Source organism: Bidens hawaiensis, unplaced genomic scaffold, assembly GCF_021521415.1.
Source record: "Bidens hawaiensis isolate Kalapana, Puna unplaced genomic scaffold, B.hawaiensis_p1.1 tig00029015_1, whole genome shotgun sequence".
Taxonomy (NCBI): domain Eukaryota; kingdom Viridiplantae; phylum Streptophyta; class Magnoliopsida; order Asterales; family Asteraceae; genus Bidens; species Bidens hawaiensis.
This window is the reverse complement of record NW_027494778.1, coordinates 245,993-257,339: the sequence shown is the minus strand read 5'-3', so window position 1 is coordinate 257,339 and position 11,347 is coordinate 245,993.

The following is an 11,347-nucleotide window of genomic DNA, read 5'->3' as shown; positions in this document are numbered from 1 at the left end:
CATGGGGAGGGTGGGCAGTGGTGGTGGAGGTGGTCAGGGGTAGTGCGGTGGTGGAGTTTCGTGAGAGAGAGAGAGAGAGAGAGAGAGAGAGAGAGAGAGAGAGAGAGAGAGAGAGGGGGGTGGATTTTATTAGCTTTTGTTTTTTAGAACGTGTCATTTTTAAAAGTAAGTGGTGGTGTAGATCCTGTAATTCTTTTTATGAAAATGTCCACCTATGCATGCCATTTCATAAAAAACACCTCAGCAAGAAAACTAACGGAGTTAGGACCTGTTAAATCTGGGAGTGATAGAGGAAAATAAGTTGGAGGCTGGGAGTGGTGGTAAAAATTTTGTTTGTTAGGAGTGTTCCCAGCCAATGAGTGAAAGTTGATAGTATTGAAATCGTATATCCCATTAAGATATTAGGCATGTACATTGTTTACGGGGCTGATACTTGGAAATGTTCACTTGTATGAGATATGAATTGGGATTTAATTCTTGCACTTGCATAGATGTTGATTTAATTCCCCATATATACACTTCCGAGGGTCAATGTTCTTAATTTGTGGAGCTAGATCACTTACATAACTATATATATTTGGTCACATGTATATCAAATCTAGCATATATCAAGGTCAACAGACATCAAAGGTCAAAATATATGACTTCATTGATAGATAACCAAATTGCAGATGTAGTTTGATAAAAAAAAGTTAATTAATTTCAATTGGTGATTTTAATAAAAAAATAATAATATGAGAATATAAAGTTAAAATTTGTTTTAGTTAATTGTATTTGTGACAAAACTGGTAACTTGTTTCTAATTTTTGAAAAATTGCTTCATATGCCAGTTTAGTGATCTGAATGATTAGGCGTGTTATCATGCTGCCAAACATGGAGATACTTATGATTGTAGGCCAGGATCGGTACTAATTATTTATGTTTGTGAAAAAATAATACGAGAATATATAGTTAGAATTGGTATTATCTTTTGTGTTCGCTACAAAACTAGTTACATAAATTTTTATGTATATGTCTATGTATGATTCTAATATTTTGGATAAAGATAAATCAATTGATTCTATCATTGTACACCGTATAACTTTTTATTCGATTTCTAGTTTGTTATTGATTATCACACATCCGTATGATTTACATCAAGTGAAATATATTTAGAGAATCAAAGTTGCACATATGGGCTATTGAGATTTAACGTGTATGTATTTGTGTACGTATGATGTAATCATTCGATCATGATTAAACAATCATTGGACTATATAAATCATTCTACATAGGTTTTATTGTGTTTGTGATTAATTAGTTTATAGTTATTTCTTTCACTAGAATATTCAATTAGTTTAAACAAGTTAATTGGAAAGTTGCCTGAACGTGAAAATGATTTAAGGAAGAAGATTTCTATACTTTTTTAGGAGGACCAGGATGTAGGTGTTTATTTCGGTAAGACTTATTCATCTTCGTCATCTTTAACATCTCTAAATGCATTTTTCCCATCGAAGTAAATGCAAGAAAATATGTTTGTAGGGAATGGTGAATGTCCAAGCTATTATTAGTCTTTTACAACTTCCAACTTTAATTTTTTGAAGAGAAAAAAGATTTAGGCACAGAACTAGAAAGACAGAATAGTGTGGTTCTAGAGATACAAAGCTTCATTTGACAAAAGTAAAGTAAAGTATTTTAATTGTAAGAGTTATGGTCATTTTACTAACAAATGTGACAACTAAGACACCCTGGTGCTCAGCGACCAAGTTTTCAAAGATTTCAGGAATCACAGCAAAATCAAAAAAGATCATCTTTAAATAAACAATACTCATTAAGGAAGACTTCAAGTACCGCTACTGCCCTAACATCAAATTTAAAAGCATTGGTGTCATAGACTGATGAAAGTTATGATTTGTCAAATCACTCTAAAGAAACAACAAATGCTACCGCTTGTATAGCTTAAATCGAAGTCAAGAAATTAGCATTGACTGTAGATTCAGTCATGAACTTTTCTGGAGAATTTTCTACACCTTCTTTTATGACAGAGATCACCAAGGTATGTTCAGAAACTCCAACTAAACCTAATTGCTTAAAACACATTGAGTATGCCAAGAATATTGAAAGGGTGATAACACCAAGAACTTGATTCGTGACCTTACAAATCTTCAGTTAGCATATCAGGAATTGCATGAAAATGGACAGCATTACAAACATAAAATTGAATAATTTAGTAAGGATGTGTCTGATTTAAAAATCACAATTTAAAAAAAATGTAATCAACAATAAAATGATTTAAATTGACATTTTCTACAAAGAATGCTAAGGCTCAAAGTGAAAACTTTGATTTAAAAAAGAAAAGTTGATAATTTAAAATTCATCTTATGTTTTGGATTAGATCTTTTCAACTAAAGTTCCATCAAGATTAACAAAAGGTGTTGGTTATGTTGAAATTCCTCCACCTTTCAATGCTAAGTACAATTCATTAACTAATAAAGAGGGAATAACTAAGGTTATTGTTGCAACTCCTTCAGCTATAGACGTTTTAGCTACACAAGTAACAAAATTGGGTGAGAAGGCTTATGTGACTAAACTTGAAGAAACGTTGTAACATTTGAGAACTTTGATTAAAAACCATCATTTCAAAGAATGCTAATACTCATTGATAAATATTACACCTCGTGTGAACCTGTGATGTGGATGATGTATAGGATGTAAGAACCAGAGAAGATATACTAGTATAAGGAATTTCCAATTAAAAATGTAAATCAGGTTTAATTAAGAATGAATAAAAATGTGTAAAAAGGACCTAAAGTCTCAAGGTCAAAAAACAACAGACTTTTCACAAAGAAATTAGAACTTTAAACAAGCTCATTTTGTGGTGTCAACAAAAAATGATGAGGTAAACGTTTTTGTAAATAAACCAAAGGCTACAAAAGTGTTATTGATCATCTGTCTGTGAGAAGGGCTCTTCATCATAGGCCTCATCATCTAAGGATTCTTTATTCTAATCATATTTTTAATTCAAATCTAATACAACTAATTCACGCATATTAAAAAAATTTCATCCATTTGAAGAGGCAGTTAATACATATCAAGCTTTGTTGTTAGTTCATTTGAAAATATTTCACATGACTACTCAACCATTTTATGAGATGTTTATACATTTCAAAATGATTATTCATATTTCATTCGCATGAATAATATGCTTCAATACCTCCTGCACACAAATAATATATATAGTATATACATATCAAAGTTATCAAATTCATGTGCATAAAGCTATTAACTATTCATCCGCACAAAATTTATTCACTTTCATGCATTTCAAATCTCATTTGCTCATACGTGTGGATATGCTTGTGGTTCTGGTTTTCACTTTGTTGGTCGATACTTGATTTTCTGATCTGGCTAATGCACTAGTATATGTTGGATATGACAAATATATTGTGGTTTACCGCAATTTTTTAATAGCATATGCATATAAAACTAAGAATTAATTCATATTTGTGGGTTATCGAGTTGTTTAGAAGTTACCATGTGCACGTAGTAAGGTGGTGAAAATACGGTTGGTTAATTTGTTGGTTGTTTGATATCTTAACGAAAGCTCTTTATATGTACAGTCACACCCTCAATATTCGACTAACGGAGTTTTACCGCAAGCCACGTGACATACCAAGATCAAGCCATGTGTCATACCAAACAACCATTTAATATTGAACGTTTATTATTTAACCTTGCTCATTATTAATGAGAAAAATGTAGTTACAATACAATTTGCATTTGCGGAAGCGTAAATGAAGTATAACATTTTTAACATAGAGTGTGCAACTAGGCGTCCAGACATAACATTTCATGAAAACTCTAAGCGTATTTCAATAAATTGATTAAATCCGTGCATCCATGAATCACCCTAATTTTCAAAATGCGTTGTAAGGCCCCGATCCGGTGCTCTACATTGGACGTTGGATTTACTCATTAACATAGTTATAAATATTATAGTGAATTAAAACTTTTCGCTGAATATAAAACTTCAACCATTCAATACAAAATATTCAAATCTTGTCTTTAAACATAACATAAAACATCATATTAAAACATCATGGCAATTCTTCTTCAGATGCCAGCCTCTTCAGTTCATACCATGTGTCTCCCTCAAGCCAGCTGCTTTAACCTATTTGTCTGCGTGCATACTAAAAGTCAGCTACGCTGAGTGAGTTCTAGTTAATCAGGTAACATATATTTCATAGACATACTTACATATATGCATCCGAAGATACATATTATATACTTAACATGTTTACCTTCCTTTCATACATAAATACATTCCTTCCTACACACAAACATTCTTTCATACTTTCATACTACAAGCATAATTATCTTTACCATCTTAAATATTAGTATAGTTTGATCCCTTCTATCTCAGATATCAGTAGGATCTGGTCCCTTCTATCTCAGATATTATTAGGGTCTGGTCCCTTCTATTTTAGATATTAGTAGAGTTTGGTTCCTTATATCTCAGATATTCTTGTTAGGGTTTGGTCCATCTATCGCAGATATTGTTAGGGTCTGGTCCCTTCTATCTCATATACTAATAGGGTCTAGTCCCTTTTTCCCGTTCCATATAACTATATATTCCATGCCATAGAACCATGCACTATATATATATATATATATATATATATATATATATATATATATATATATATATATATATATATATATATATATATACTAGCTGGAAACCCGCGCGATGCGACGGGGGTAACGATTTACAACTCGATACTCGTTTTCTGTTGGTATATAATCCTTTCATGAAGTTAGTATGTTAAAACCAAGCATTCTCTATGTATAAGTTACATTTTCTTTCCTAGAGTTAGCAGTAATATATTTAACTAACTAATGATCAATTTTGAATATAAAAGTTTCATTCCTGTGTATGTGTTTTCACCTGAGTTGTAAAATCAGCTCAAATAACTTGAAATGTATACAACATAAAGTAGTAGCAACATTAAAGTGGTAGCAACATTAACATTTCAAAAACCCATAATTTTCAAGGAGAAAAAGTCTCAACAACCTCAAGACTAAACATAAAGATCATCGTATTGCAGACATGCAACAATTAGCAACATATATTAACTGCCCATTGTTCCAAGCTATTTACTTCTGCCTACTCTGACCATAACCCAACAAATCATATAAAACACTAATTATGACCCAAAATTTGTTCATTTAGGTTTAAGACGAAAGTACATAAGTGAACACAAACACATCAAATGAACATGAATACAAAAAATTTTTCATTAATTAATTGATATTTTTTAAATATACAACTGTGAGTTCAATTAGCTAAAACAATAAGTAAACATATATTCATGTTCCCTTCGACTATGGTTGACTTTTAAATCAAATATCACAAAACTGTCAATGAACAGCAGTTGTGGTTTCAGATGTCCCCATCTGCACGAAACAGAATTTAGCCAGATTGTAAATGTTTAGTCATATTTATAAAATTGACTGCTAAGATCCCTTCCGAAGAGAAGTCTGTTTATGTTCGTCCGTTTAATTAAAAGAACGAACATAAACAAAGACTTTAGCTCGGTAAGCTTGACAAACGAACATGAACATATGCCGCATTGTGTTCGTGAACATTCGGTAATGTGTTTGTTTACGTCCGTCCGATAATGTTCGTTTATTAGATCTTAACTATTGTTAATTTTAGAACGAACAAGTTGTTTACTAAACATACATATAATTCAATTTTAGCGGTTGCAGCTAAAATCCATTAACCATTCTTTTGTTTGATAGGTGATATAAAGGATTAGCAAATTTTTGTATGGTTTTAATCAAAGGGCATTTTGGGGACAAATAATTAATTACTGAATAATTAACAAGCATAGCCGCCGAGCAAGCTCAAGCTTGAACTTACTCATGAGAAGAGCTAGAGCTCTGTGAAGTTAAATGAAACAAGCTCAAGCTCAGCTTGTAACACCCCGGCTAAAGCGGAATACGCCCGAGTGTGACGTACAGATTTCCCAAAACACATGTGACACTATTAAGTGACAATATTATCATTAATTAATTTATACATCAAGAACACAAGTTTGTAATAAGAAATACAAGGAAAATAGAAGAACAATTAACAACTTGTCCATTTATTGTTATAACCTAAGTTCTAGTGTCTTCTCTGTTTCATCCTGTAATAATTGTACCTGTAGCATATATATATATATATATATATATATATATATATATATATATATATATATATATATATAAAATAAAGTCAACTAAATGAATAGTTGGTGAGTTCACACAAGTTTTTGATATACGTTCATAAAAACCATACAATTCCATGAACAAGTGTAAATGAGCAAGTAAAGTCCTTTCCAGTTGGGATTGTGCACCAACGTACTCGGATAATAGCGCAAGTAAGTGTCTTTTCTGTTGGTAACAACCAACGTACTCGGATCGGGGGTCCCTATTCCACTCATAACATCAAGGTCCTGAGTGCATAGGGGGCGTATGATCATACTTAATGAGGAAACCGTGAGCACGTGATCTTTGAGCAAGTAAGAAAATAAACACACAAGTCCATGTAGCAAATTGTAGTTTGTAAATAATGAATAAACGAAATTGTAATTTATGCTACCCCCAAAAGTAGTAAAAGAGTAAAAAAAACGGGGTGTGAGAAACTCACCTTTGAGGTTGGATGATAACTTGAAAGTAATAGGATAAGCGCGCTTATATGAAACCGAACGATTAAATCTCACGAGCTAAAAATAACAAGAATACGAGAATCACTAAATATTTAATGGAAGAATATGTCGGTTTTATTGTTTATACGTTTTTATTTATAAGTATTTGTTAAACATTATTAAGTGTATTAATATCTAAGTTAACGGGTTTACATGAATTATTATTATAATATTAATTAATATTAGATTTGAATAATGTTTACGGAATTTATCATTGTCGGTATGTTTTATTGTTTTTAATCTAAACGTTTGTTAGTTTGGAAATTATAAAATTACAACGACATTATCTAAATAATTATTTAGCGAGTTTTAAACGAGTGGATTGAGTTTGTAAAAATTGGTTCTTGAACGAATTTGCTAACGGGAATTAAAAAATCTTTTGTTTAACTATAAAAAATAATTTTATTTATCTTTGTGTTGTATGATTTATAAATGTATATTTAATTTATTAAAACTAATAAAAAATAGTTTTCAAAAAAATACAAAACAGGTTTGCTGTGACCCGGGTCGAACCCGGGTCTCCATGACCACACAACACATACACCACGACCAAACTGCTTTGATTGTTATTAGATGGAAATAATTAAATTTAAACAAAAGCTCAACACCATCTTTTACACCAAAACCCTAGGTTTTCAATTCTCCATATTCCTTCTAGGTTTGATTGATTTAAGTTGGGGGTTTTGTTAGACGGATCAAAACAATGAAAACCCACATATCAATTACCTCTAATGATGTCGGAATGAGGTTGAACGACGAATTGGCCGGAACGGAACTTGGACGAGTTAATCAGTGATATTAGAGAGTTGTTATAGTTTTATGTTTGTAGCACACTTAGAATGATCTTAGGATGCTATTTATAGTTGTAATTGGACCGTTGGTTGATTAAATCGAGTTAATGAAACTTAATTATTATCTGGCGGTTTAGAGGATGGATCCGAACGTTGGGGTGTTAATACACGTAAATGGGTCTTGATTAGGTGTTAATACGATGGAGAAACGAGTTTTTAACATTAAAAGTTGATCAAAATGGCGTTTTGGATGTGTTTTAAGGTCGCCGGAAGTTCAATGTCTGTTGGGTTTTATGCAAGTTTATCAAAGTCTAAGTTAACCATATTTAACTAGAAAACGCAACGGAAGCTCGTGTTATAAAACTTGTTATGAACATACCATTATGTTAAAACTAAAAACCCGAAGCCAAGGATCAAAATTACAAGAACAAGATGCTCACAAAATGTAAATTGTACCTTCTTCTACCTTTAGAAGAACAAGTGGGTTGTTGAAGGGGATGGTGGATGAATGACAAGCCTCCAAAGAAGAAGACCTCAAGAGTATGATACCCCAAGCTATTTGTGACAACACCAAGTTGTTTTGCTAGGATTTATGAACACAAAACAAGCTCACCAAGCTCTCTTTTTTCTGCTGCTGCTGCCGTGAGTTTGTTGGAGAGGAAGAGAGAGATTTTTGAAGCTTGAATACACTTGAAAAGATTCAAAAACAAGACACAAATGCATGTGTTGTGAATGGAGGTTTATCAAGTGGTCAACTTAAGAAGACAAGGCTTTTGATTGGACCAAAAACCTCCACCCACATGGGGTGGACGGTTATTATTATTATTATTATTATTATTTTTTTTTTTGTTTTGTTTTAACCATTAAAACATCTCCATTCATTTTATAAAACTCATTTTTATAAAATGTACATACATTTATATAATTATTTAACCAATTAAATAATTAATTTATATAAACAAATTATCTAGATAATTTATTTAAATCCTCAAGTGTGTTTGTTTAGAAAACCAATTTTCTAAATACTTAGTGTTCGGTATTCGTTTAAATGATCAAATCATTAAAAGAATACATTTGGTGTTGTCTAGCTTGTTATTGGGTATGACCCGACTTGGATCAAACACAGTTAGCCACATTAATATAAGCATGTGTCTCGGGCATACGTATTTCAACAATCTCCCACTTGCACGAGATACATAGAAAATTAATGCAAGTGGTGAATACCGCCTAACAACAGTTCACCACCCCTAATGTGTTTGACGAAGTGCCATTCAATAACATCATCCCTTCAAGTCCCTTACTTGATATGATTTAGGTGAATCTATCATTATATCCCTTTGTTACTAGATGTCATGTTGGATCTAAGAGACATAGGCGATCATTCTCTTTACAATTCAACTTTATCAGGCCTTAGACATCTAAACTCTCAACACATAAGAGGAACAAATCCCATCTTGACTGTATACGCCTCTCACTATCACTTTATACTCCACCCGAGCTCATCCTTATGTACCATCTTTTACGAATAGCGAAGGGGAGAGTCAAAGTGTAATACTTGGTGAAAATCAAGACCCAGTATACATCTCAGGTCTAAGGATAATATGAAATTCTCCTTTACTCAAAATTACTAATGATCAGGTCCATCGACTCCATGTAGTAATATTGAGAGCGGGTCAGTCCAATATTTGTATCCCACAAATATCTATGAACCTTGGCAGCAAACCTATGCTCCATATTCATTCCTTATGAATATCCACCAATTCTAGTTCATAATAGTCTTGCTTCATATTTGTTCCCACAAATGTGATCGACTACGGACTTTTAAAATAAGATAACTTATTCATGGATTAAACATGCAAAATTAGAATTTAACTCAAGATTCCATAATCATATAAAAGAGTTAAATTACAAAAGTCTTTTAAACGTAAATACAAAATAGATCAAATCCAATTACTAGAATATCGAAGTCCTAAGCCACTCGCATGACGCTCATGTTTCGGTTTTTCTAGGAGCTTCGTGAATGGATCCGCAAGATTTTGATCAGTTCCAACTTTGCGAATACATATCTTTCCTTTTTCAACTTCATCCCTTATGTAGTTGAATCTCCGCTCTATGTGCCTTGTCTTTTGGTGCGAACGAGGTTCCTTGATTTGAGCAATCGCACCCTCGTTGTCACAAAAGATTTCTAGGGGGTCTTGAATGGTAGAGACCACCCCTAGATCAGTAATGAATTTTTTCAACCATGCAGCTTCCTGAGCTGCCAATGAAGCGGCGATGTATTCTGATTCTGTAGTGGATAATGCTACCACTTCCTGTTTTGAGCTCTTCCAAGAGACAGCTCCTCCATTAAGAGTGAACACATACCCAGATTGTGATCGAGAATCATCTCGATCAGTTTGAAAGCTCGCATCCGTGTAACCTTTTATAGCGAGTTCCTCCTCACCAGATCCATATATCAGAAACATATCCTTAGTTCTCCTAAGATATTTCAATATGTTCTTAACAGCCATCCAATGACTGTTTCCTGGATTCTGTTGGTATCTGCTTGTCATGCTCAAAGCGCATGACACATCCGGTCTAGTACATATCATCGCATACATGATGGATCCTATAGCAGAAGCATATGGGATTTGTTTCATTATCTCTTGCTCACCCTTTGAGCTTGGACATTGAGCTGAACTCAATATAGTCCCTCTTTGAATAGGTACCAAACCTTTCTTGGAGTTTTCCATCTTGAACCTTTTCAAGATTTTATCAATGTATGTACTTTGGTTCAAACCTATCAAGCGCCTTGACCTATCCCTATAGATCTTTATTCCCAAAATATAGGCAGCTTCACCAAGATCCTTGATGGAAAATCTACTTCCAAGCCAAGCCTTAACGCTTTCCATGGTTGGAACGTCATTTCCAAATAGTAGAATGTCATCGACATACAATACTAAGAAGGTTATTATACTCCCACTAGCTTTCTTATACACACAAGCCTCATCAGCGTTCTTGATGAATCCAAAATTTTTGATTTCTTCATCAAAACGATGATTCCAAGTTCTAGATGCTTGTTTCAATCCATAGATTGATTTCTTTAACTTGCATACTTTATTAGGATGTTTCGGATCGACAAAACCTTCAGGCTGAACCATATAGACATCTTCCTCAAGATATCCATTTAGGAAAGCAGTCTTGACATCCATTTGCCAAATTTCATAATCATAATGTGCAGCTATGGCAAATAATATCCTAATAGACTTTAGCATTGCCACAGGCGAAAAAGTTTCATCATAATCAACCCCTTGAGTTTGAGTGAAACCCTTAGCTACAAGTCTTGCTTTATAAGTATCCAAGTTTCCATGCATATCAGTTTTTCTTTTGAAAACCCACTTACTTCCAACAGCTTTGGAGTTGAGTGGTGGTTCAACCAATTCCCAAACTTGGTTGTCATACATGGATTGCATCTCAACGTTCATGGCTTCAAGCCATTTGTCACAATCATTCTTGGACATTGCATCACGGTATGTGGTTGGTTCATCCGAATCTACCACGTAGCAACCTTCTACAAAAAATCCATATCTTTCAGGTGGATTGCTAACTCTACCAGATCTGCGAACGTTTTGTGTGTTTTGATCAACCACTTGATCACTTTCAACAACCTCTTGTTGAGTGCTAGTATCAACCAATTCTGTATCATCTTGTGGTTCTTGATCCTCATCAAATTTCATTGTTCTATTATTAGTTCCTTCCTTAAGGAACTTAGTTTCCAAGAACTTACCCTTTCGAGCAATAATAACCTTTTGCTCACTAGGGTCGTAAAAGTAATATCCTAAA